Source organism: Scomber japonicus, chromosome 2, assembly GCF_027409825.1.
Source record: "Scomber japonicus isolate fScoJap1 chromosome 2, fScoJap1.pri, whole genome shotgun sequence".
In the NCBI taxonomy this organism is placed as follows: Eukaryota; Metazoa; Chordata; class Actinopteri; order Scombriformes; family Scombridae; genus Scomber; species Scomber japonicus.
In genome coordinates, this window is record NC_070579.1 from 41,851,385 (window position 1) to 41,872,895 (window position 21,511).

Sequence of the window (21,511 nt, forward strand, 5' to 3'; positions counted from 1 at the left end):
CCAGAGAGGTGGCACTGAGACGCCTCACTTTCCAAGTAGTTTTTAGGGTTCCAGTTCTCACTGTTACAGCCTGTAAAAAGCCTGCAATCATCCCGCATGTACACAAATGGCCTGAGAAACAAGGTTGCAGTCCTTCCAGCTGTGTGTTTCTCCGCAGAAAAAAAACAACTATTCCTATCAAAGTACTGTTAAAGGATAGCATGTGTTTGATGGCTGAGACACCATTATCCGCCACTCAGCTGGTGTGAGCAACTGTCAGCGGTGTCACAGCATGTTTAAATGGGCTTTCTGCGGCCTGTTTCGTCGCTTACGGCCATACCACCCTGAACTCGCCCGATCTCGTCTGATCTCGGAAGCAAAGCAGGGTCGGGCCTGGTTAGTACTTGGATGGGAGACCGCCTGGGAATACCAGGTGCTGTAAGCTTTTTTTCCCTCTCAGCTGTCACCAAAGGAGGGCGCTGTTGCTCCATCACCGCACACAGGGCTTTGAGGAACAAAAGCTGCAATCATTCCAGCTGTGTCTGAATGCACGCCAGAGAGGTGGCACTGAGACGCCTCACTTTCCAAGTAGTTTTTAGGGTTCCAGTTCTCACTGTTACAGCCTGTAAAAAGCCTGCAATCATCCCGCATGTACACAAATGGCCTGAGAAACAAGGTTGCAGTCCTTCCAGCTGTGTGTTTCTCCGCAGAAAAAAAACAACTATTCCTATCAAAGTACTGTTAAAGGATAGCATGTGTTTGATGGCTGAGACACCATTATCCGCCACTCAGCTGGTGTGAGCAACTGTCAGCGGTGTCACAGCATGTTTAAATGGGCTTTCTGCGGCCTGTTTAGTCGCTTACGGCCATACCACCCTGAACGCGCCCGATCTCGTCTGATCTCGGAAGCTAAGCAGGGTCGGGCCTGGTTAGTACTTGGATGGGAGACCGCCTGGGAATACCAGGTGCTGTAAGCTTTTTTTCCCTCTCAGCTGTCACCAAAGGAGGGCGCTGTTGCTCCATCACCGCACACAGGGCTTTGAGGAACAAAAGCTGCAATCATTCCAGCTGTGTCTGAATGCACGCCAGAGAGGTGGCACTGAGACGCCTCACTTTCCAAGTAGTTTTTAGGGTTCCAGTTCTCACTGTTACAGCCTGTAAAAAGCCTGCAATCATCCCGCATGTACACAAATGGCCTGAGAAACAAGGTTGCAGTCCTTCCAGCTGTGTGTTTCTCCGCAGAAAAAAAACAACTATTCCTATCAAAGTACTGTTAAAGGATAGCATGTGTTTGATGGCTGAGACACCATTATCCGCCACTCAGCTGGTGTGAGCAACTGTCAGCGGTGTCACAGCATGTTTAAATGGGCTTTCTGCGGCCTGTTTAGTCGCTTACGGCCATACCACCCTGAACGCGCCCGATCTCGTCTGATCTCGGAAGCTAAGCAGGGTCGGGCCTGGTTAGTACTTGGATGGGAGACCGCCTGGGAATACCAGGTGCTGTAAGGTTTTTTTCCCTCTCAGCTGTCACCAAAGGAGGGCGCTGTTGCTCCATCACCGCACACAGGGCTTTGAGGAACAAAAGCTGCAATCATTCCAGCTGTGTCTGAATGCACGCCAGAGAGGTGGCACTGAGACGCCTCACTTTCCAAGTAGTTTTTAGGGTTCCAGTTCTCACTGTTACAGCCTGTAAAAAGCCTGCAATCATCCCGCATGTACACAAATGGCCTGAGAAACAAGGTTGCAGTCCTTCCAGCTGTGTGTTTCTCCGCAGAAAAAAAAACTATTCCTATCAAAGTACTGTTAAAGGATAGCATGTGTTTGATGGCTGAGACACCATTATCCGCCACTCAGCTGGTGTGAGCAACTGTCAGCGGTGTCACAGCATGTTTAAATGGGCTTTCTGCGGCCTGTTTCGTCGCTTACGGCCATACCACCCTGAACGCGCCCGATCTCGTCTGATCTCGGAAGCTAAGCAGGGTCGGGCCTGGTTAGTACTTGGATGGGAGACCGCCTGGGAATACCAGGTGCTGTAAGCTTTTTTTCCCTCTCAGCTGTCACCAAAGGAGGGCGCTGTTGCTCCATCACCGCACACAGGGCTTTGAGGAACAAAAGCTGCAATCATTCCAGCTGTGTCTGAATGCACGCCAGAGAGGTGGCACTGAGACGCCTCACTTTCCAAGTAGTTTTTAGGGTTCCAGTTCTCACTGTTACAGCCTGTAAAAAGCCTGCAATCATCCCGCATGTACACAAATGGCCTGAGAAACAAGGTTGCAGTCCTTCCAGCTGTGTGTTTCTCCGCAGAAAAAAAACAACTATTCCTATCAAAGTACTGTTAAAGGATAGCATGTGTTTGATGGCTGAGACACCATTATCCGCCACTCAGCTGGTGTGAGCAACTGTCAGCGGTGTCACAGCATGTTTAAATGGGCTTTCTGCGGCCTGTTTCGTCGCTTACGGCCATACCACCCTGAATGCGCCCGATCTCGTCTGATCTCGGAAGCTAAGCAGGGTCGGGCCTGGTTAGTACTTGGATGGGAGACCGCCTGGGAATACCAGGTGCTGTAAGCTTTTTTTCCCTCTCAGCTGTCACCAAAGGAGGGCGCTGTTGCTCCATCACCGCACACAGGGCTTTGAGGAACAAAAGCTGCAATCATTCCAGCTGTGTCTGAATGCACGCCAGAGAGGTGGCACTGAGACGCCTCACTTTCCAAGTAGTTTTTAGGGTTCCAGTTCTCACTGTTACAGCCTGTAAAAAGCCTGCAATCATCCCGCATGTACACAAATGGCCTGAGAAACAAGGTTGCAGTCCTTCCAGCTGTGTGTTTCTCCGCAGAAAAAAAACAACTATTCCTATCAAAGTACTGTTAAAGGATAGCATGTGTTTGATGGCTGAGACACCATTATCCGCCACTCAGCTGGTGTGAGCAACTGTCAGCGGTGTCACAGCATGTTTAAATGGGCTTTCTGCGGCCTGTTTCGTCGCTTACGGCCATACCACCCTGAACTCGCCCGATCTCGTCTGATCTCGGAAGCAAAGCAGGGTCGGGCCTGGTTAGTACTTGGATGGGAGACCGCCTGGGAATACCAGGTGCTGTAAGCTTTTTTTCCCTCTCAGCTGTCACCAAAGGAGGGCGCTGTTGCTCCATCACCGCACACAGGGCTTTGAGGAACAAAAGCTGCAATCATTCCAGCTGTGTCTGAATGCACGCCAGAGAGGTGGCACTGAGACGCCTCACTTTCCAAGTAGTTTTTAGGGTTCCAGTTCTCACTGTTACAGCCTGTAAAAAGCCTGCAATCATCCCGCATGTACACAAATGGCCTGAGAAACAAGGTTGCAGTCCTTCCAGCTGTGTGTTTCTCCGCAGAAAAAAAACAACTATTCCTATCAAAGTACTGTTAAAGGATAGCATGTGTTTGATGGCTGAGACACCATTATCCGCCACTCAGCTGGTGTGAGCAACTGTCAGCGGTGTCACAGCATGTTTAAATGGGCTTTCTGCGGCCTGTTTCGTCGCTTACGGCCATACCACCCTGAACGCGCCCGATCTCGTCTGATCTCGGAAGCAAAGCAGGGTCGGGCCTGGTTAGTACTTGGATGGGAGACCGCCTGGGAATACCAGGTGCTGTAAGCTTTTTTTCCCTCTCAGCTGTCACCAAAGGAGGGCGCTGTTGCTCCATCACCGCACACAGGGCTTTGAGGAACAAAAGCTGCAATCATTCCAGCTGTGTCTGAATGCACGCCAGAGAGGTGGCACTGAGACGCCTCACTTTCCAAGTAGTTTTTAGGGTTCCAGTTCTCACTGTTACAGCCTGTAAAAAGCCTGCAATCATCCCGCATGTACACAAATGGCCTGAGAAACAAGGTTGCAGTCCTTCCAGCTGTGTGTTTCTCCGCAGAAAAAAAACAACTATTCCTATCAAAGTACTGTTAAAGGATAGCATGTGTTTGATGGCTGAGACACCATTATCCGCCACTCAGCTGGTGTGAGCAACTGTCAGCGGTGTCACAGCATGTTTAAATGGGCTTTCTGCGGCCTGTTTCGTCGCTTACGGCCATACCACCCTGAACGCGCCCGATCTCGTCTGATCTCGGAAGCTAAGCAGGGTCGGGCCTGGTTAGTACTTGGATGGGAGACCGCCTGGGAATACCAGGTGCTGTAAGCTTTTTTTCCCTCTCAGCTGTCACCAAAGGAGGGCGCTGTTGCTCCATCACCGCACACAGGGCTTTGAGGAACAAAAGCTGCAATCATTCCAGCTGTGTCTGAATGCACGCCAGAGAGGTGGCACTGAGACGCCTCACTTTCCAAGTAGTTTTTAGGGTTCCAGTTCTCACTGTTACAGCCTGTAAAAAGCCTGCAATCATCCCGCATGTACACAAATGGCCTGAGAAACAAGGTTGCAGTCCTTCCAGCTGTGTGTTTCTCCGCAGAAAAAAAGCAACTATTCCTATCAAAGTACTGTTAAAGGATAGCATGTGTTTGATGGCTGAGACACCATTATCCGCCACTCAGCTGGTGTGAGCAACTGTCAGCGGTGTCACAGCATGTTTAAATGGGCTTTCTGCGGCCTGTTTCGTCGCTTACGGCCATACCACCCTGAACGCGCCCGATCTCGTCTGATCTCGGAAGCTAAGCAGGGTCGGGCCTGGTTAGTACTTGGATGGGAGACCGCCTGGGAATACCAGGTGCTGTAAGCTTTTTTTCCCTCTCAGCTGTCACCAAAGGAGGGCGCTGTTGCTCCATCACCGCACACAGGGCTTTGAGGAACAAAAGCTGCAATCATTCCAGCTGTGTCTGAATGCACGCCAGAGAGGTGGCACTGAGACGCCTCACTTTCCAAGTAGTTTTTAGGGTTCCAGTTCTCACTGTTACAGCCTGTAAAAAGCCTGCAATCATCCCGCATGTACACAAATGGCCTGAGAAACAAGGTTGCAGTCCTTCCAGCTGTGTGTTTCTCCGCAGAAAAAAAACAACTATTCCTATCAAAGTACTGTTAAAGGATAGCATGTGTTTGATGGCTGAGACACCATTATCCGCCACTCAGCTGGTGTGAGCAACTGTCAGCGGTGTCACAGCATGTTTAAATGGGCTTTCTGCGGCCTGTTTCGTCGCTTACGGCCATACCACCCTGAACTCGCCCGATCTCGTCTGATCTCGGAAGCTAAGCAGGGTCGGGCCTGGTTAGTACTTGGATGGGAGACCGCCTGGGAATACCAGGTGCTGTAAGCTTTTTTTCCCTCTCAGCTGTCACCAAAGGAGGGCGCTGTTGCTCCATCACCGCACACAGGGCTTTGAGGAACAAAAGCTGCAATCATTCCAGCTGTGTCTGAATGCACGCCAGAGAGGTGGCACTGAGACGCCTCACTTTCCAAGTAGTTTTTAGGGTTCCAGTTCTCACTGTTACAGCCTGTAAAAAGCCTGCAATCATCCCGCATGTACACAAATGGCCTGAGAAACAAGGTTGCAGTCCTTCCAGCTGTGTGTTTCTCCGCAGAAAAAAAACAACTATTCCTATCAAAGTACTGTTAAAGGATAGCATGTGTTTGATGGCTGAGACACCATTATCCGCCACTCAGCTGGTGTGAGCAACTGTCAGCGGTGTCACAGCATGTTTAAATGGGCTTTCTGCGGCCTGTTTCGTCGCTTACGGCCATACCACCCTGAACTCGCCCGATCTCGTCTGATCTCGGAAGCAAAGCAGGGTCGGGCCTGGTTAGTACTTGGATGGGAGACCGCCTGGGAATACCAGGTGCTGTAAGCTTTTTTTCCCTCTCAGCTGTCACCAAAGGAGGGCGCTGTTGCTCCATCACCGCACACAGGGCTTTGAGGAACAAAAGCTGCAATCATTCCAGCTGTGTCTGAATGCACGCCAGAGAGGTGGCACTGAGACGCCTCACTTTCCAAGTAGTTTTTAGGGTTCCAGTTCTCACTGTTACAGCCTGTAAAAAGCCTGCAATCATCCCGCATGTACACAAATGGCCTGAGAAACAAGGTTGCAGTCCTTCCAGCTGTGTGTTTCTCCGCAGAAAAAAAACAACTATTCCTATCAAAGTACTGTTAAAGGATAGCATGTGTTTGATGGCTGAGACACCATTATCCGCCACTCAGCTGGTGTGAGCAACTGTCAGCGGTGTCACAGCATGTTTAAATGGGCTTTCTGCGGCCTGTTTAGTCGCTTACGGCCATACCACCCTGAACGCGCCCGATCTCGTCTGATCTCGGAAGCTAAGCAGGGTCGGGCCTGGTTAGTACTTGGATGGGAGACCGCCTGGGAATACCAGGTGCTGTAAGCTTTTTTTCCCTCTCAGCTGTCACCAAAGGAGGGCGCTGTTGCTCCATCACCGCACACAGGGCTTTGAGGAACAAAAGCTGCAATCATTCCAGCTGTGTCTGAATGCACGCCAGAGAGGTGGCACTGAGACGCCTCACTTTCCAAGTAGTTTTTAGGGTTCCAGTTCTCACTGTTACAGCCTGTAAAAAGCCTGCAATCATCCCGCATGTACACAAATGGCCTGAGAAACAAGGTTGCAGTCCTTCCAGCTGTGTGTTTCTCCGCAGAAAAAAAACAACTATTCCTATCAAAGTACTGTTAAAGGATAGCATGTGTTTGATGGCTGAGACACCATTATCCGCCACTCAGCTGGTGTGAGCAACTGTCAGCGGTGTCACAGCATGTTTAAATGGGCTTTCTGCGGCCTGTTTCGTCGCTTACGGCCATACCACCCTGAACGCGCCCGATCTCGTCTGATCTCGGAAGCTAAGCAGGGTCGGGCCTGGTTAGTACTTGGATGGGAGACCGCCTGGGAATACCAGGTGCTGTAAGCTTTTTTTCCCTCTCAGCTGTCACCAAAGGAGGGCGCTGTTGCTCCATCACCGCACACAGGGCTTTGAGGAACAAAAGCTGCAATCATTCCAGCTGTGTCTGAATGCACGCCAGAGAGGTGGCACTGAGACGCCTCACTTTCCAAGTAGTTTTTAGGGTTCCAGTTCTCACTGTTACAGCCTGTAAAAAGCCTGCAATCATCCCGCATGTACACAAATGGCCTGAGAAACAAGGTTGCAGTCCTTCCAGCTGTGTGTTTCTCCGCAGAAAAAAAACAACTATTCCTATCAAAGTACTGTTAAAGGATAGCATGTGTTTGATGGCTGAGACACCATTATCCGCCACTCAGCTGGTGTGAGCAACTGTCAGCGGTGTCACAGCATGTTTAAATGGGCTTTCTGCGGCCTGTTTCGTCGCTTACGGCCATACCACCCTGAACGCGCCCGATCTCGTCTGATCTCGGAAGCTAAGCAGGGTCGGGCCTGGTTAGTACTTGGATGGGAGACCGCCTGGGAATACCAGGTGCTGTAAGCTTTTTTTCCCTCTCAGCTGTCACCAAAGGAGGGCGCTGTTGCTCCATCACCGCACACAGGGCTTTGAGGAACAAAAGCTGCAATCATTCCAGCTGTGTCTGAATGCACGCCAGAGAGGTGGCACTGAGACGCCTCACTTTCCAAGTAGTTTTTAGGGTTCCAGTTCTCACTGTTACAGCCTGTAAAAAGCCTGCAATCATCCCGCATGTACACAAATGGCCTGAGAAACAAGGTTGCAGTCCTTCCAGCTGTGTGTTTCTCCGCAGAAAAAAAACAACTATTCCTATCAAAGTACTGTTAAAGGATAGCATGTGTTTGATGGCTGAGACACCATTATCCGGCTGGTGTGAGCAACTGTCAGCGGTGTCACAGCATGTTTAAATGGGCTTTCTGCGGCACCACCCTGAACACGCCCACTTCCGGTTCCCGGTCAGTGAGCAGCTCAGAGTGTGTGCGGTGTACTTTCCACCCAGCAGCTTTTTGCTGCCTGGGGGTAAGAGGACCGACACTGACAGCCTACAAAGATGACGACTACCGGACCGGCCCTGACGACGAGAAAGACAACGGACAACAGAGATGAAAAGATGGTCGCACATGGCGGTGCGGCTGCGGGAGCAGCGGAGGTCAATGCAGGTGGAGAGAGGCAGAAAGAGGATGTATTGACGCCGGGGCAGAGAACGGGAGGTCGAGGAGGTAACCAACTATCACTAAAGAATCGATTGGGAAGGAAATCCAACGTGGCGGCGGAGCGCAGTGACACAGCAGCAGGAGGAGGGAAAATGGCGGCGGTAGCAGGTGCGTCGCGGCCGGGTGCAGATGCAAAGACAACGATGACTTCTGAAAAGGGGGCAAGGAAACAGCAGGACGATGTATCATTGGTAAAACAAAGGTTGGACGGTGAGGGACGAGAAGGACACGTTTTTAAAGACAATGTAAATGAAAATTCAAAAGCTGCTGCGCCGCGGACGAGCGCAGCGGCGGAACGAGGGAAAATGGTGGCTGAGGTGGATGAGCCCCATCTGCAAGACGAGAGCCTGGTGCTGCAGGTGGAGGTGGAGGGAGAGGACAAGATTACAATGATGGAACTGTTACAGACTATTGCAGCAAAATGTGGGAAAGTTGTCGGCTGCCATGTCAAAGGTGGACAAAAATGGGAGATAACGATGAGAAATGAGGACGGTAAAAAGACGCTGTTGGACGGACTTCAGATAAAACGATCCAGGATTCATGCAGCGGAATTATCAAGGAAGGTAAAAATTGTGTCCTTTTTGAACTTGCCAACATACATAAAGGATGAGAAGTTGTGTGAAAGACTGAGACAATGGGGGGTGGAACCTGCGTCACCTATAAAAAGACGCAAATGGGCTGGGACTGATGTGTATGATGGGACAAGGTTTTTAAAAGTACAATTTTCTGACACTGTATCATCACTACCATATAGTACGAAGTTCGAGACATTAGAGGGAGTGGAGTTTTTTCGGGTCCTCCACGATCACCAACTACAAGTGTGCAGGCTGTGTATCCAGCCTGGACATATTATGAAGGATTGTCCGGAATTCAAATGTTTCAAATGTGGCAACAATGGACATTATGCACGTGACTGTGTGACGGACAATACAACGAGAGACAGTGTTTTTATTGTCAATGATGTGCACGTTGAGAAAGTGATTGTGGACAGTAACGAGGACGAAATGGCTGATAACGGGGACGCAGTGGAGGAGTCGGAGGAGGAAGAGGAGAATGAGGAATCTGTGGTGGCTATTGAGCAAGAGATGGCGGTGTCGGAGGACATGGAAGTACGTGATAACACAGTGAGGGATCGATCATCTGAGCTGTCGGTGGATGCTGTGACTGAAGGAAAAAAGAGTGCTCCGGTGTCGGCGAGGCGGTCTCGTCTCCCGTCCCTGAGATCTCTATCGACTGGGAAAGTGACGGAGAAAGGAGTGAGAGCACGGAGCCGTAGCAACCAGCGTACGGAGGTGCTGCCCAGTTTAATGTGCAGTGAAACGGACGACTCGGACCTGGAGAAGTTTGATGAATCTGGAGGGCCCCGGCTCTGGTTCTCGGGAGATGAATCAGGAGTCTCTCTGTTGCGGCAGGCAGAGATGGCAGCGGCTATAAAAGGGTGGGAGAAGGTAATGAAAAAAAGTTAGAGCACTTAAATGAGTAGCAGCATCAATGATTTTGTTTAATGTTTTATTTTTTTTATTGTCCCTTACTATGATAGATTTGATTTCTTTTAATGTAAATGGTCTGAGAAATGTGGCAAAGCTCGAGAGCATATTGACAATGTGTGATGCTCCCATATTGTGCTTGCAAGAAACTCATTGGGACTCCGTGTGGGAGCAGCGCTGCCGAGCTTTGTGGCCAAAGTTTTCTTTTTTATCTAGTTATGGACTGTGTAATTCCAGAGGTGTTTGCGTCATAGTAAGGGACGGTTTTAACATTGACGCTACTCATGTTGAACAGGATAACAATGGACGATGGATAAAAATCCAATTCAGCTATAATAATGTACATTATAATTTGTTAAATATATATGCACCAAACATAGAAGGAGATAGAACGGGTTTTTTCTCGACTTTGAAGAACATTGGGAAGGATTGTGACATTATAATGGGTGACTTTAATGTTAAACTGTCAGTGCTCGATGTGGCTGAAAATGTTGTTTTAAAACAGGATACGTCACGAGCTGCCTTACAGACTTTTATGCATCGATATGACTTTTGTGATTTATGGAGAGTTTTGCATCCAACAGTAAGGGAATTTTCCCGAATTCAATTACATCAAAACAGTTTGAGGCAAAGCCGTATCGATTTATGTTTGGTGAAAAAGTCTCTGTTATTTCTTTTTGGTAAAATGTCTCATAATTTGACTTTCATGAGTGATCATGTGTTTTTGAGGGTGGGAATGGGGATTCAGAAAAGGGGAAAGGGGGGGGGGGGGGTGTGGAATTTCAATGCACAATTACTTTTGAATGAGGATTATGTGAAATGTATTACTGAGTTGATTTCTTTTGAGAGTTCCAAAATTGATTTCTTAACGAATATAATAGCAGGGTGGGAGGATTTAAAATTAAAGATAAAACGTAAAAGTATTAACTTTGCAAAAAGATTGTCTTTTCAAAATAAGTTGAAAGAAAAAAAATTACGTTCACGATTGATGATTATGCAAAGACAATTAGATGTGAATGTTGGTGATTTTTTGAGTGTTAGAGATGAATTGTTTGAATTAGATAAAATAAAATGTGAAGGTGCAATATTAAGTAAGGCTCAGTATGCAGTGGAGGGGGAAAAAAATACTGCTTTTTTTTTGAATTTGGAAAAGACACGTCAATCACGTGTATATATTGATAAAATTAAAAATAAGGATGGGGAAACGGTTGATTCTTTTGTTGAAATATTAGAAAATGTACAGAATTATTATGAAGCTCTTTTTTGTTCGGAGGTCCACAATGTTGATTTGTCTGAGAAAATTGTGAATAATTTAGATATAAAGCTATCAAATGAGGATAAGATCATGTGTGATCAGATATTGACTATAAAAGATATTAACAATGCAATTGATCAGCTGCTACAAAACAAAAGTCCAGGAAGTGATGGATTAACGGCAAATTTTTATGTATGCTTCAGGTCTGTGTTGGTGCCTATTTTATTGAAATTATATAATGACATTGAAATCAAACAGGTGGTACCTGATACAATGGCTGAGGGTTTAATCACATTACTTTTTAAAAAAGGTGATCGAACTGAAATGGCAAATTATAGACCGATTACTCTGTTAAACACGGATTATAAAATTTTGATGAAAATTTTTGCCAACAGGTTTAAGAGTGTCATACATACAATTGTGTCACCAACACAGGCCTATAGCGTCCCTGGAAGAGAAGTGACCGATATAATTTCCACGATTCGTGATGTGGTTGAGTTTTTGAAGTTTACTAATAAGGAGGGTATTGTATTATCTATTGATTTTAACAAAGCTTTTGATAGGGTGGAACATTATTTTCTTTTTAGAGTATTGGAAAAATTTAATTTTGGGGAGAGAATTATAAATTGGTTAAGATTGATGTACAGTACGGCTACAGCAAGAGTTAAGTGTAATGGGGTCTTAACTGACAGTTTTCCTTTGCAGCGATCAGTGAGGCAAGGCTGCCCTATGTCGTCCATATTGTACTCGCTTGTTGTTGAGCCGTTAAGTAAGATGATTAAATCTGATAATTTGATAAGAGGCATTGCTTTACCAGGGGGGAATACGTGTGTCATCCAGCAATTTGCTGACGACACGACCATAACGGTTCAGGACATGTCTAGCATTACAAGGACTATTGAATTGATCCATCTTTATGGTAAAGCCTCTGGCTCAGTGATAAATATGACTAAATCTGAAATAATGTTTGTAAATAGTTTGGAATCATCGCTGACTGAGCACAATTTTACTGTACAAAGTCAGCATTTGAAGATTTTGGGGACTTATGTGGGTAAGGATGGGAGAAAAGCAAGGGATTTGACATGGGAGGAACATTTAAGAAAATTGGAATCTACTTTAAATTTTTGGCGCTTACGGAATTTGAAATTGGGGGGAAAAGTCATAATTATTAATAGTTTGATTGTTTCACGATTGTATTATACACTCGCAGTGTTAGATCTACCCCTGTGGGTGGTGAAAAGGCTTGAATGATATCATATCTGTGTTTTTGTGGGGTGCTCCAATAGGAAAATTTGCTCGCAAAACTTTAGTGGGGTTGTATTGTGAGGGGGGTTTAAAATTGGTTGATATTGTTAGTAAGAAAAATGCCTTTAGAATGAAAGTGGTGAAAAAATATTTGTGTGATGTTAACAATTATGGGTGGAAACATGTAATGAGGTTTTATTTGAACTCTGTGTTAAATATTGGTGATTTTGTATTACTGATGCAAGTGAAACAATCCATGACTGAGAGACTTCCCCTTTTTTATAGGGAGGTCCTCTCAGCTCATGCGTCTTTTTTGAAACACTTATCTTATGAATGTACTGATTTGTCTGTCTTAAAGAACGTACCTATTTTTTTGAACAAATATATAGTGAACAAAGGAGTTTTACTGTACAATATTAATATGTTAAGGGCTGGTTTTGTACAACTGAAAGATTTAATGTATGAGGTGTTGCCAGGGTTTTATCCACCTCAAGTGATTTATGACGGGGTACAAGACATTGATGAGGATGTTACAATGACAGCTATAGTAGCTTATTATCAGGTGATCTTAAAAAATTTGCCTGAACATTGGTCTGTTTTGATTAAGAACTCTATTGTCCCCAGTTGTAGTGACAGTTTACCTGTGTTGAGGTTTTTTACAGGAGACCGATGGAAAAATTTAGAGTTTATAACAAGTAAGTTTATTTACAGTAAATTTGTGTTGTCAGTAGTACAAAAACCCACCTCTTTAGCTTACTGGAGGAAAGTTTTTCCATCTTTGGATGTCGATTTGATTTGGAGCTCATGGAAGATAAAGGGCAATAGTATAGAAGCAGAGGATAGTGATTTTAAGATTAGGCATAACAAGGTGTTCACAAATGTTATTTTGCATCAATTGGACAGGACTGTTGAAAGACATTGTGACACATGTGGTTTACAAGCAGAAACTTTATTGCATATGTTTTGCGATTGTGTAGAACTGAGGATTTTTTTTGCACACTTGAAAACTTGTTTACAAGACAAATTGGGATTGGTATGGAGAGTGTCTGACTCCTGGGATGTTTTTTTTCTGTTTGGAATTTGGGATGAGAGCCGAGTGAGAAATGCAACATTGTGTCGGTTTCTATTGAGCCATGCGCGTTTAGCTGTAAAATTGCGAAGAAACATGGCTCATTATGACCATGTAATCCATCCTGTTTGGCCAATATTCAAGAACTTAGTAAGAAAGCATGTGCGTTTTAGAGGCTTACACGGTACTGCAGATTTCACTCGACTCTTTCTGACAGATAATACTCTTATTTCTTTGAATGAAGGAGGCACTTTAAGTTGGGAATGGGAGAATTGAGAAAATGGTTTCGGGTATAATAAGGTTGTGTTTTATTTATTGCTCAATAGTGAATTTTTTTTTTGGTTCTTCGAGTGTTTTATTTATATCATTTGTTTTACAAGAAAAGAGGTTTATGGTTTTGGTTAGGATAACGGTGATAAAAGCATTATTTTCATGTTTAGTGGAATTGTAGCTCTATTTTGAAGGGTGACTGTTTTATTTTTTTCTTGGTAGTTTAGTTTTAAAATGATGGTTTGGAATGAGAATGAGTAATGTGTATATTCTTGTATGTCTTTTTGTTTCAGTTTTCAGGTTTTAGTTTAAAGTTCTGTTCTTTTCTTTTTTGATTTTGTTTAGTGTGAATTATGTTGTATCTTAAAGGATACTGAAAGCTAATAGAAGTGTTGATATCGGTATGAAGGAGCTTCTTTAGTAAGGGGGTTGTATTTCTTTATTCTGTTTAATTTACGGTAGTTTATCTTGAGAAGGATTCTATTTTAATTTGTTTTTTTTCTTCTTTCCCTTTTTTGTGGTTGTTTGATTTGTATATAACCTGTATGGGTTTAAATGTAGGAAGTGTGGATTTCAAGCAATTGGAGGAGCTTCTGTGTTTTGTGTTTTGTTTGTGGTATGTTGATTTTGTGAATTTCTTTGACAGTGAATGTCTGTGTTTTTTTGTTTTGTTATGTGTTGATAATGATTTAAAAGATTATGTATTATTATGATTTTTTGATAATAAAAAAAAAAAAAAAAAAAAAACACGCCCGATCTCGTCTGATCTCGGAAGCTAAGCAGGGTCGGGCCTGGTTAGTACTTGGATGGGAGACCGCCTGGGAATACCAGGTGCTGTAAGCTTTTTTTCCCTCTCAGCTGTCACCAAAGGAGGGCGCTGTTGCTCCATCACCGCACACAGGGCTTTGAGGAACAAAAGCTGCAATCATTCCAGCTGTGTCTGAATGCACGCCAGAGAGGTGGCACTGAGACGCCTCACTTTCCAAGTAGTTTTTAGGGTTCCAGTTCTCACTGTTACAGCCTGTAAAAAGCCTGCAATCATCCCGCATGTACACAAATGGCCTGAGAAACAAGGTTGCAGTCCTTCCAGCTGTGTGTTTCTGCGCAGAAAAAAAACAACTATTCCTATCAAAGTACTGTTAAAGGATAGCATGTGTTTGATGGCTGAGACACCATTATCCGCCACTCAGCTGGTGTGAGCAACTGTCAGTGGTGTCACAGCATGTTTAAATGGGCTTTCTGCGGCCTGTTTTGTCGCTTACGGCCATACCACACTGAACACGCCCGATCTCGTCTGATCTCGCAAGCTAAGCAGGGTCGGGCCTGGTTAGTACTTGGATGGGAGACCGCCTGGGAATACCAGGTGCTGTAAGCTTTTTTTCCCTCTCAGCTGTCACCAAAGGAGGGCGCTGTTGCTCCATCACCGCACACAGGGCTTTGAGGAACAAAAGCTGCAATCATTCCAGCTGTGTCTGAATGCACGCCAGAGAGGTGGCACTGAGACGCCTCACTTTCCAAGTAGTTTTTAGGGTTCCAGTTCTCACTGTTACAGCCTGTAAAAAGCCTGCAATCATCCCGCATGTACACAAATGGCCTGAGAAACAAGGTTGCAGTCCTTCCAGCTGTGTGTTTCTCCGCAGAAAAAAAAACTATTCCTATCAAAGTACTGTTAAAGGATAGCATGTGTTTGATGGCTGAGACACCATTATCCGCCACTCAGCTGGTGTGAGCAACTGTCAGTGGTGTCACAGCATGTTTAAATGGGCTTTCTGCGGCCTGTTTCGTCGCTTACGGCCATACCACCCTGAACACGCCCGATCTCGTCTGATATCGGAAGCTAAGCAGGGTCGGGCCTGGTTAGTACTTGAATGGGAGACCGCCTGGGAATACCAGGTGCTGTAAGCTTTTTTTCCCTCTCAGCTGTCACCAAAGGAGGGCGCTGTTGCTTCATCACCGCACACAGGGCTTTGAGGAACAAAAGCTGCAATCATTCCAGCTGTGTCTGAATGCACGCCAGAGAGGTGGCACTGAGACGCCTCACTTTCCAAGTAGTTTTTAGGGTTCCAGTTCTCACTGTTACAGCCTGTAAAAAGCCTGCAATCATCCCGCATGTACACAAATCACAAATGGCCTGAGAAACAAGGTTGCAGTCCTTCCAGCTGTGTGTTTCTCCGCAGAAAAAAAAAACTATTCCTATCAAAGTACTGTTAAAGGATAGCATGTGTTTGATGGCTGAGACACCATTATCCGCCACTCAGCTGGTGTGAGCAACTGTCAGTGGTGTCACAGCATGTTTAAATGGGCTTTCTGCGGCCTGTTTCGTCGCTTACGGCCATACCACCCTGAACACGCCCGATCTCGTCTGATCTCGGAAGCTAAGCAGGGTCGGGCCTGGTTAGTACTTGGATGGGAGACCGCCTGGGAATACCAGGTGCTGTAAGCTTTTTTTCCCTCTCAGCTGTCACCAAAGGAGGGCGCTGTTGCTCCATCACCGCACACAGGGCTTTGAGGAACAAAAGCTGCAATCATTCCAGCTGTGTCTGAATGCACGCCAGAGAGGTGGCACTGAGACACCTCACTTTCCAAGTAGTTTTTAGGGTTCCAGTTCTCACTGTTACAGCCTGTAAAAAGCCTGCAATCATCCCGCATGTACACAAATGGCCTGAGAAACAAGGTTGCAGTCCTTCCAGCTGTGTGTTTCTCCGCAGAAAAAAAACAACTATTCCTATCAAAGTACTGTTAAAGGATAGCCTGTGTTTGATGGCTGAGACACCATTATCCGCCACACAGCTGGGGTGAGCAACTGTCAGTGGTGTCACAGCATGTTTAAATGGGCTTTCTGCGGCCTGTTTCGTCACTTACGGCCATACCACCCTGAACACGCCCGATCTCGTCTGATCTCGGAAGCTAAGCAGGGTCGGGCCTGGTTAGTACTTGGATGGGAGACCGCCTGGGAATACCAGGTGCTGTAAGCTTTTTTTCCCTCTCAGCTGTCACCAAAGGAGGGCGCTGTTGCTCCATCACCGCACACAGGGCTTTGAGGAACAAAAGCTGCAATCATTCCAGCTGTGTCTGAATGCACGCCAGAGAGGTGGCACTGAGACGCCTCACTTTCCAAGTAGTTTTTAGGGTTCCAGTTCTCACTGTTACAGCCTGTAAAAAGCCTGCAATCATCCCGCATGTACACAAATGGCCTGAGAAACAAGGTTGCAGTCCTTCCAGCTGTGTGTTTCTCCGCAGAAAAAAAACAACTATTCCTATCAAAGTACTGTTAAAGGATAGCATGTGTTTGATGGCTGAGACACCATTATCCGCCACTCAGCTGGTGTGAGCAACTGTCAGTGGTGTCACAGCATGTTTAAATGGGCTTTCTGCGGCCTGTTTCATCGCTTACGGCCATACCACCCTGAACACGCCCGATCTCGTCTGATCTCGGAAGCTAAGCAGGGTCGGGCCTGGTTAGTACTTGGATGGGAGACCGCCTGGGAATACCAGGTGCTGTAAGCTTTTTTTCCCTCTCAGCTGTCACCAAAGGAGGGCGCTGTTGCTCCATCACCGCACACAGGGCTTTGAGGAACAAAAGCTGCAATCATTCCAGCTGTGTCTGAATGCACGCCAGAGAGGTGGCACTGAGACGCCTCACTTTCCAAGTAGTTTTTAGGGTTCCAGTTCTCACTGTTACAGCCTGTAAAAAGCCTGCAATCATCCCGCATGTACACAAATGGCCTGAGAAACAAGGTTGCAGTCCTTCCAGCTGTGTGTTTCTCCGCAGAAAAAAAACAACTATTCCTATCAAAGTACTGTTAAAGGATAGCATGTGTTTGATGGCTGAGACACCATTATCCGCCACTCAGCTGGTGTGAGCAACTGTCAGTGGTGTCACAGCATGTTTAAATGGGCTTTCTGCGGCCTGTTTCGTCGCTTACGGCCATACCACCCTGAACACGCCCGATCTCGTCTGATCTCGGAAGCTAAGCAGGGTCGGGCCTGGTTAGTACTTGGATGGGAGACCGCCTGGGAATACCAGGTGCTGTAAGCTTTTTTTCCCTCTCAGCTGTCACCAAAGGAGGGCGCTGTTGCTCCATCACCGCACACAGGGCTTTGAGGAACAAAAGCTGCAATCATTCCAGCTGTGTCTGAATGCACGCCAGAGAGGTGGCACTGAGACGCCTCACTTTCCAAGTAGTTTTTAGGGTTCCAGTTCTCACTGTTACAGCCTGTAAAAAGCCTGCAATCATCCCGCATGTACACAAATCACAAATGGCCTGAGAAACAAGGTTGCAGTCCTTCCAGCTGTGTGTTTCTCCGCAGAAAAAAAAAACTATTCCTATCAAAGTACTGTTAAAGGATAGCATGTGTTTGATGGCTGAGACACCATTATCCGCCACACAGCTGGGGTGAGCAACTGTCAGTGGTGTCACAGCATGTTTAAATGGGCTTTCTGCGGCCTGTTTCGTCGCTTACGGCCATACCACCCTGAACACGCCCGATCTCGTCTGATCTCGGAAGCTAAGCAGGGTCGGGCCTGGTTAGTACTTGGATGGGAGACCGCCTGGGAATACCAGGTGCTGTAAGCTTTTTTTCCCTCTCAGCTGTCACCAAAGGAGGGCGCTGTTGCTCCATCACCGCACACAGGGCTTTGAGGAACAAAAGCTGCAATCATTCCAGCTGTGTCTGAATGCACGCCAGAGAGGTGGCACTGAGACGCCTCACTTTCCAAGTAGTTTTTAGGGTTCCAGTTCTCACTGTTACAGCCTGTAAAAAGCCTGCAATCATCCCGCATGTACACAAATGGCCTGAGAAACAAGGTTGCAGTCCTTCCAGCTGTGTGTTTCTCCGCAGAAAAAAAACAACTATTCCTATCAAAGTACTGTTAAAGGATAGCATGTGTTTGATGGCTGAGACACCATTATCCGCCACTCAGCTGGTGTGAGCAACTGTCAGTGGTGTCACAGCATGTTTAAATGGGCTTTCTGCGGCCTGTTTCATCGCTTACGGCCATACCACCCTGAACACGCCCGATCTCGTCTGATCTCGGAAGCTAAGCAGGGTCGGGCCTGGTTAGTACTTGGATGGGAGACCGCCTGGGAATACCAGGTGCTGTAAGCTTTTTTTCCCTCTCAGCTGTCACCAAAGGAGGGCGCTGTTGCTCCATCACCGCACACAGGGCTTTGAGGAACAAAAGCTGCAATCATTCCAGCTGTGTCTGAATGCACGCCAGAGAGGTGGCACTGAGACGCCTCACTTTCCAAGTAGTTTTTAGGGTTCCAGTTCTCACTGTTACAGCCTGTAAAAAGCCTGCAATCATCCCGCATGTACACAAATCACAAATGGCCTGAGAAACAAGGTTGCAGTCCTTCCAGCTGTGTGTTTCTCCGCAGAAAAAAAAAAACTATTCCTATCAAAGTACTGTTAAAGGATAGCATGTGTTTGATGGCTGAGACACCATTATCCGCCACTCAGCTGGTGTGAGCAACTGTCAGTGGTGTCACAGCATGTTTAAATGGGCTTTCTGCGGCCTGTTTCGTCGCTTACGGCCATACCACCCTGAACACGCCCGATCTCGTCTGATCTCGGAAGCTAAGCAGGGTCGGGCCTGGTTAGTACTTGGATGGGAGACCGCCTGGGAATACCAGGTGCTGTAAGCTTTTTTTCCCTCTCAGCTGTCACCAAAGGAGGGCGCTGTTGCTCCATCACCGCACACAGGGCTTTGAGGAACAAAAGCTGCAATCATTCCAGCTGTGTCTGAATGCACGCCAGAGAGGTGGCACTGAGACGCCTCACTTTCCAAGTAGTTTTTAGGGTTCCAGTTCTCACTGTTACAGCCTGTAAAAAGCCTGCAATCATCCCGCATGTACACAAATGGCCTGAGAAACAAGGTTGCAGTCCTTCCAGCTGTGTGTTTCTCCGCAGAAAAAAAACAACTATTCCTATCAAAGTACTGTTAAAGGATAGCATGTGTTTGATGGCTGAGACACCATTATCCGCCACTCAGCTGGTGTGAGCAACTGTCAGTGGTGTCACAGCATGTTTAAATGGGCTTTCTGCAGCCTGTTTCATCGCTTACGGCCATACCACCCTGAACACGCCCGATCTCGTCTGATCTCGGAAGCTAAGCAGGGTCGGGCCTGGTTAGTACTTGGATGGGAGACCGCCTGGGAATACCAGGTGCTGTAAGCTTTTTTTCCCTCTCAGCTGTCACCAAAGGAGGGCGCTGTTGCTCCATCACCGCACACAGGGCTTTGAGGAACAAAAGCTGCAATCATTCCAGCTGTGTCTGAATGCACGCCAGAGAGGTGGCACTGAGACGCCTCACTTTCCAAGTAGTTTTTAGGGTTCCAGTTCTCACTGTTACAGCCTGTAAAAAGCCTGCAATCATCCCGCATGTACACAAATGGCCTGAGAAACAAGGTTGCAGTCCTTCCAGCTGTGTGTTTCTCCGCAGAAAAAAAACAACTATTCCTATCAAAGTACTGTTAAAGGATAGCATGTGTTTGATGGCTGAGACACCATTATCCGCCACTCAGCTGGTGTGAGCAACTGTCAGTGGTGTCACAGCATGTTTAAATGGGCTTTCTGCGGCCTGTTTAGTCGCTTACGGCCATACCACCCTGAACACGCCCGATCTCGTCTGATATCGGAAGCTAAGCAGGGTCGGGCCTGGTTAGTACTTGGATGGGAGACCGCCTGGGAATACCAGGTGCTGTAAGCTTTTTTTCCCTCTCAGCTGTCACCAAAGGAGGGCGCTGTTGCTCCATCACCGCACACAGGGCTTTGAGGAACAAAAGCTGCAATCATTCCAGCTGTGTCTGAATGCACGCCAGAGAGGTGGCACTGAGACGCCTCACTTTCCAAGTAGTTTTTAGGGTTCCAGTTCTCACTGTTACAGCCTGTAAAAAGCCTGCAATCATCCCGCATGTACACAAATGGCCTGAGAAACAAGGTTGCAGTCCTTCCAGCTGTGTGTTTCTCCGCAGAAAAAAAAAACTATTCCTATCAAAGTACTGTTAAAGGATAGCATGTGTTTGATGGCTGAGACACCATTATCCGCCACTCAGCTGGTGTGAGCAACTGTCAGTGGTGTCACAGCATGTTTAAATGGGCTTTCTGCGGCCTGTTTCGTCGCTTACGGCCATACCACCCTGAACACGCCCGATCTCGTCTGATCTCGGAAGCTAAGCAGGGTCGGGCCTGGTTAGTACTTGGATGGGAGACCGCCTGGGAATACCAGGTGCTGTAAGCCTTTTTTTCCCTCTCAGCTGTCACCAAAGGAGGGCGCTGTTGCTCCATCACCGCACACAGGGCTTTGAGGAACAAAAGCTGCAATCATTCCAGCTGTGTCTGAATGCACGCCAGAGAGGTGGCACTGAGACGCCTCACTTTCCAAGTAGTTTTTAGGGTTCCAGTTCTCACTGTTACAGCCTGTAAAAAGCCTGCAATCATCCCGCATGTACACAAATCACAAATGGCCTGAGAAACAAGGTTGCAGTCCTTCCAGCTGTGTGTTTCTCCGCAGAAAAAAAAAACTATTCCTATCAAAGTACTGTTAAAGGATAGCATGTGTTTGATGGCTGAGACACCATTATCCGCCACTCAGCTGGTGTGAGCAACTGTCAGTGGTGTCACAGCATGTTTAAATGGGCTTTCTGCGGCCTGTTTCGTCGCTTACGGCCATACCACCCTGAACACGCCCGATCTCGTCTGATCTCGGAAGCTAAGCAGGGTCGGGCCTGGTTAGTACTTGGATGGGAGACCGCCTGGGAATACCAGGTGCTGTAAGCCTTTTTTTCCCTCTCAGCTGTCACCAAAGGAGGGCGCTGTTGCTCCATCACCGCACACAGGGCTTTGAGGAACAAAAGCTGCAATCATTCCAGCTGTGTCTGAATGCACGCCAGAGAGGTGGCACTGAGACGCCTCACTTTCCAAGTAGTTTTTAGGGTTCCAGTTCTCACTGTTACAGCCTGTAAAAAGCCTGCAATCATCCCGCATGTACACAAATGGCCTGAGAAACAAGGTTGCAGTCCTTCCAGCTGTGTGTTTCTCCGCAGAAAAAAAACAACTATTCCTATCAAAGTACTGTTAAAGGATAGCATGTGTTTGATGGCTGAGACACCATTATCCGCCACTCAGCTGGTGTGAGCAACTGTCAGTGGTGTCACAG

General features: G+C 46.9%; 27 non-coding genes across 27 annotated transcripts; all 27 read left to right on the forward strand.

The window, feature by feature from the left end:
• The first annotated feature begins 305 nt into the window (after window positions 1-305).
• LOC128354157 (5S ribosomal RNA) lies at window positions 306-424 on the forward strand. The gene has a single exon (XR_008320968.1). It is a non-coding gene; the product is annotated as a 5S ribosomal RNA (ribosomal RNA).
• Window positions 425-837: 413 nt separating this feature from the next.
• On the forward strand, window positions 838-956 carry LOC128384256 (5S ribosomal RNA). The gene has a single exon (XR_008324103.1). It is a non-coding gene; the product is annotated as a 5S ribosomal RNA (ribosomal RNA).
• Window positions 957-1,369: 413 nt separating this feature from the next.
• LOC128353814 (5S ribosomal RNA) lies at window positions 1,370-1,488 on the forward strand. The gene has a single exon (XR_008320919.1). It is a non-coding gene; the product is annotated as a 5S ribosomal RNA (ribosomal RNA).
• Window positions 1,489-1,899: 411 nt separating this feature from the next.
• Window positions 1,900-2,018, forward strand: LOC128384263 (5S ribosomal RNA). The gene has a single exon (XR_008324105.1). It is a non-coding gene; the product is annotated as a 5S ribosomal RNA (ribosomal RNA).
• A 413-nt stretch (window positions 2,019-2,431) lies between these two features.
• Window positions 2,432-2,550, forward strand: LOC128383756 (5S ribosomal RNA). Its single transcript, XR_008323964.1, has one exon. It is a non-coding gene; the product is annotated as a 5S ribosomal RNA (ribosomal RNA).
• A 413-nt stretch (window positions 2,551-2,963) lies between these two features.
• On the forward strand, window positions 2,964-3,082 carry LOC128354165 (5S ribosomal RNA). Its single transcript, XR_008320969.1, has one exon. It is a non-coding gene; the product is annotated as a 5S ribosomal RNA (ribosomal RNA).
• A 413-nt stretch (window positions 3,083-3,495) lies between these two features.
• LOC128353514 (5S ribosomal RNA) lies at window positions 3,496-3,614 on the forward strand. The gene has a single exon (XR_008320886.1). It is a non-coding gene; the product is annotated as a 5S ribosomal RNA (ribosomal RNA).
• A 413-nt stretch (window positions 3,615-4,027) lies between these two features.
• LOC128384269 (5S ribosomal RNA) lies at window positions 4,028-4,146 on the forward strand. The gene has a single exon (XR_008324106.1). It is a non-coding gene; the product is annotated as a 5S ribosomal RNA (ribosomal RNA).
• A 413-nt stretch (window positions 4,147-4,559) lies between these two features.
• LOC128384275 (5S ribosomal RNA) lies at window positions 4,560-4,678 on the forward strand. The gene has a single exon (XR_008324107.1). It is a non-coding gene; the product is annotated as a 5S ribosomal RNA (ribosomal RNA).
• A 413-nt stretch (window positions 4,679-5,091) lies between these two features.
• LOC128353536 (5S ribosomal RNA) lies at window positions 5,092-5,210 on the forward strand. Its single transcript, XR_008320889.1, has one exon. It is a non-coding gene; the product is annotated as a 5S ribosomal RNA (ribosomal RNA).
• Window positions 5,211-5,623: 413 nt separating this feature from the next.
• Window positions 5,624-5,742, forward strand: LOC128354170 (5S ribosomal RNA). Its single transcript, XR_008320970.1, has one exon. It is a non-coding gene; the product is annotated as a 5S ribosomal RNA (ribosomal RNA).
• A 413-nt stretch (window positions 5,743-6,155) lies between these two features.
• On the forward strand, window positions 6,156-6,274 carry LOC128384281 (5S ribosomal RNA). Its single transcript, XR_008324108.1, has one exon. It is a non-coding gene; the product is annotated as a 5S ribosomal RNA (ribosomal RNA).
• Window positions 6,275-6,687: 413 nt separating this feature from the next.
• LOC128384293 (5S ribosomal RNA) lies at window positions 6,688-6,806 on the forward strand. The gene has a single exon (XR_008324110.1). It is a non-coding gene; the product is annotated as a 5S ribosomal RNA (ribosomal RNA).
• Window positions 6,807-7,219: 413 nt separating this feature from the next.
• Window positions 7,220-7,338, forward strand: LOC128384300 (5S ribosomal RNA). Its single transcript, XR_008324114.1, has one exon. It is a non-coding gene; the product is annotated as a 5S ribosomal RNA (ribosomal RNA).
• Window positions 7,339-14,606: 7,268 nt separating this feature from the next.
• LOC128354566 (5S ribosomal RNA) lies at window positions 14,607-14,725 on the forward strand. The gene has a single exon (XR_008321089.1). It is a non-coding gene; the product is annotated as a 5S ribosomal RNA (ribosomal RNA).
• A 411-nt stretch (window positions 14,726-15,136) lies between these two features.
• LOC128354379 (5S ribosomal RNA) lies at window positions 15,137-15,255 on the forward strand. The gene has a single exon (XR_008321026.1). It is a non-coding gene; the product is annotated as a 5S ribosomal RNA (ribosomal RNA).
• Window positions 15,256-15,674: 419 nt separating this feature from the next.
• Window positions 15,675-15,793, forward strand: LOC128385119 (5S ribosomal RNA). The gene has a single exon (XR_008324638.1). It is a non-coding gene; the product is annotated as a 5S ribosomal RNA (ribosomal RNA).
• A 413-nt stretch (window positions 15,794-16,206) lies between these two features.
• LOC128353759 (5S ribosomal RNA) lies at window positions 16,207-16,325 on the forward strand. The gene has a single exon (XR_008320914.1). It is a non-coding gene; the product is annotated as a 5S ribosomal RNA (ribosomal RNA).
• Window positions 16,326-16,738: 413 nt separating this feature from the next.
• LOC128385123 (5S ribosomal RNA) lies at window positions 16,739-16,857 on the forward strand. Its single transcript, XR_008324639.1, has one exon. It is a non-coding gene; the product is annotated as a 5S ribosomal RNA (ribosomal RNA).
• Window positions 16,858-17,270: 413 nt separating this feature from the next.
• Window positions 17,271-17,389, forward strand: LOC128385129 (5S ribosomal RNA). Its single transcript, XR_008324640.1, has one exon. It is a non-coding gene; the product is annotated as a 5S ribosomal RNA (ribosomal RNA).
• A 419-nt stretch (window positions 17,390-17,808) lies between these two features.
• Window positions 17,809-17,927, forward strand: LOC128385136 (5S ribosomal RNA). Its single transcript, XR_008324641.1, has one exon. It is a non-coding gene; the product is annotated as a 5S ribosomal RNA (ribosomal RNA).
• A 413-nt stretch (window positions 17,928-18,340) lies between these two features.
• Window positions 18,341-18,459, forward strand: LOC128385143 (5S ribosomal RNA). Its single transcript, XR_008324642.1, has one exon. It is a non-coding gene; the product is annotated as a 5S ribosomal RNA (ribosomal RNA).
• A 420-nt stretch (window positions 18,460-18,879) lies between these two features.
• On the forward strand, window positions 18,880-18,998 carry LOC128385157 (5S ribosomal RNA). The gene has a single exon (XR_008324644.1). It is a non-coding gene; the product is annotated as a 5S ribosomal RNA (ribosomal RNA).
• Window positions 18,999-19,411: 413 nt separating this feature from the next.
• LOC128385164 (5S ribosomal RNA) lies at window positions 19,412-19,530 on the forward strand. Its single transcript, XR_008324645.1, has one exon. It is a non-coding gene; the product is annotated as a 5S ribosomal RNA (ribosomal RNA).
• A 413-nt stretch (window positions 19,531-19,943) lies between these two features.
• LOC128354066 (5S ribosomal RNA) lies at window positions 19,944-20,062 on the forward strand. Its single transcript, XR_008320945.1, has one exon. It is a non-coding gene; the product is annotated as a 5S ribosomal RNA (ribosomal RNA).
• Window positions 20,063-20,474: 412 nt separating this feature from the next.
• Window positions 20,475-20,593, forward strand: LOC128384331 (5S ribosomal RNA). Its single transcript, XR_008324120.1, has one exon. It is a non-coding gene; the product is annotated as a 5S ribosomal RNA (ribosomal RNA).
• Window positions 20,594-21,013: 420 nt separating this feature from the next.
• LOC128384338 (5S ribosomal RNA) lies at window positions 21,014-21,132 on the forward strand. Its single transcript, XR_008324121.1, has one exon. It is a non-coding gene; the product is annotated as a 5S ribosomal RNA (ribosomal RNA).
• Window positions 21,133-21,511: the final 379 nt, after the last annotated feature.